The sequence below is a fragment of the Macadamia integrifolia genome, chromosome 10 (assembly GCF_013358625.1).
Source record: "Macadamia integrifolia cultivar HAES 741 chromosome 10, SCU_Mint_v3, whole genome shotgun sequence".
NCBI classification, from domain to species: domain Eukaryota; kingdom Viridiplantae; phylum Streptophyta; class Magnoliopsida; order Proteales; family Proteaceae; genus Macadamia; species Macadamia integrifolia.
Genome location: NC_056566.1, coordinates 29,758,537 through 29,761,166, shown reverse-complemented (window position 1 = coordinate 29,761,166; position 2,630 = coordinate 29,758,537). Strand labels below are relative to the sequence as shown.

Sequence of the window (2,630 nt, the reverse complement as noted above, 5' to 3'; positions counted from 1 at the left end):
ACCAATTTCTAAGGGAATTTGAAGAAGTATGTGTTCTAATTAAGATCCAACATCTTTCTGATGATGTTGTTAAGCTTAGGCTTATCACTTTTGCATTAAAAAACTAAGATAATAAGTGGTTGTATGGGTTACCCACAAATTCCATAACCACATAGGAGAAATTCACAGTTGCCTTCCTCAATAAGTTTTTCCCAACTCACAAGACCAATAAGCTTAGAAGTGATATCCTTCAATTTAGGCAAAAACCTAGTGAGTTATTTTCTAAACTTATGGAGAGATTCAAGGATCTACTTCAAGAATGCCCTCACCATGGCTTAGACTTATGGTATTTTATATCAAATAATTTATAAGGGTATTGATTACCCAACTAAACAAATGATAGAGTCTATGTGCCCTAAGGGATTCATATCATTTATAGATGAAGGAAAGGCAAGGGAATTCTTACTTGACTTAGTTGACAAAACCTGTGAGTGAGAATCAACTCAAGAGAGTGAAAGAACCATAGGAGCGAAAGGATATTTTGGGGATGGTTTAGTAGCCAAGGAAGCCCACTTAGATAGCCTTATCAAAAGGATTGAGGCTATTATTCCTAGAGAGCCATCATCAGTCAATTTGGTTAAGATGTGTGCTTGGTGTCAGGCCCCTGGACATGTAATAGAAGAATACCCCAACACCTCTGGGGGCACATCCAATAAAAGTGTGAATGCCTTATACCAGAATAATCCATATAGTAATAATTACAATCCAGGATGGAGAAATCACCCAAATTTCTTCTAGAACTAGTGCAACCAAGCAGGGCCTTCCAATTTCCATAATCAAAGTCAACTTAGACCCCAAAGGCCTCCCTTTGCACAACATCATTTTTCCTAAAATAGTTTTCCTAGACCAAATGTAGGACCTCAAGCTAGTTTCCCTAGGCCCCCTCTCTTATCATATTATTAACAACCCCCTGGGTGTATGAACACTGGCGAGGCAAGTAGAGTTAGTGATTTGAAAAAGAATATGGCCCTCCTTATAACAAGCCATAAAAATCTTATGAGAAAACTCACCCAAGTTGTCTCAATTTTGCGTGAGAGGGAGAAGGGAACTTTGCCTAATCAACCAGAGCCTAACCCTAGGCATCATCAGCCTATTAGTTCACAAGCAGCACCTAATATCATTGAATGTAGTACAAGGTTAGACCCAACAAGGGCCCTCCAACCAATGTAATGCAGTTTATGCTCTTAGGAGTGGTAAAGAATACCAATAGAGTGTTCCTAAATCTTTCCCATCCATTACTCCTATTAACTCTCCTTCAGTTGAGGACACAAGTGTGCCTCTTGTTCTAGGTTCATCTGATGAACCTAAAGATTCTTTTGAAACTAAAGATGATTTGGTCGAGGAAACTAAATATGATTCTTCTGAAAAAGAATAAATTCCTAACAGTCCTTATGTTCCTCCTGTCCCATTTCCTAATCACTTGGTAAACAAAAAGAAGATTGCTTCAATGGACAAAATTTTAGAAGTCTTCAAAAAGGTAGAAGTGAACATCCCTCTTTTGGATGTTATATCCCAGATCCTCACCTATGCAAAGGTCTTGAAAGATTTGTGTACACACAAACATAACACTAGTGTGCCCAAAAAGGTGTTCTTGACAGGTAATATTAGTTCCATAATTACTCAGCCTATAGCCGCCAAGTATAAGGATCCAGGGAGCCCTACTATAGCTTGTGTCATAGGCAACACCTACATTGAGCATGTCTTACTTGACCTTGGCATAAGTTTGAATCTTTTGCCTTACCATGTGTATAAATAACTAGGATCGGGAGAATTGAAAGCCACTGGTGTTGCTCTTCAATTGGCAGATAGGTCTGTTAAGATTCCTAAAAAGATGGTTGAGGATGTCTTACTTAAGGTGGGGGAATTCATTTTCCCTGTTGATTTCATTGTGTTAGATATCAAGCCCTTCTCAAAAAAGGATGAGATCCCCATAATTATAGGAAGACCATTTTTGGCTACCAGTAATGCATTAATCAATTTCCGGAATGATTTTCTAAGGTTATCTTTTAGCAACCAAATTGTTGAGTTTAACATGTTTAGGATAGGAAAGCAACCACATATGGAAGAAGAGATCAATATACTTGAGGATTTTTTGGATTTTTTTGATGATTTAATTACCAAATTTGATATTGATTTTGATTCAAAATTCCAAGAGTGTATGGATGAGTTGGAAGATGATGGTGAAACTTTCTTTTCTAAAGTCTTGAGTCTTCACACACCTGTGGAGCCCTTAGGACCCCTCTCCAATTCTATTCCCAAACCTTCCATAGTTGAGCCCCCTAAGCTAGATCTTAAGGAATTGCCATTTAATTTGAGGTATACTTTCCTAGGGCCTGACCAAACTCTTCCAGTAATAATTTCTTCAGATATGACTTCTAGCCAAGAAGAGGAATTACTTAAAGTATTAAAATACAATAAGGAAGCCCTAGGTTGGACCATGGCTGATATCAAGGGTATAAGTTCTTCTATTGTACAACATCATATACATCTTATGGAGGATTCCAAACCATCCACGGAACCCCAAAACAGAGTTAACCTATTGATGATGGAAGCCATTAAGAAAGAGATCCTAAAGTGCTTGGATCATGGAA

General features: G+C 37.9%; 1 non-coding gene across 1 annotated transcript; it reads right to left on the bottom strand.

Moving 5' to 3' along the window:
- Positions 1–209: 209 nt before the first annotated feature.
- On the bottom strand, positions 210–316 carry LOC122092557. The gene has a single exon (XR_006144210.1). It is a non-coding gene; the product is annotated as a small nucleolar RNA R71 (small nucleolar RNA).
- Between the last annotated feature and the right edge of the window lie 2,314 nt (positions 317–2,630).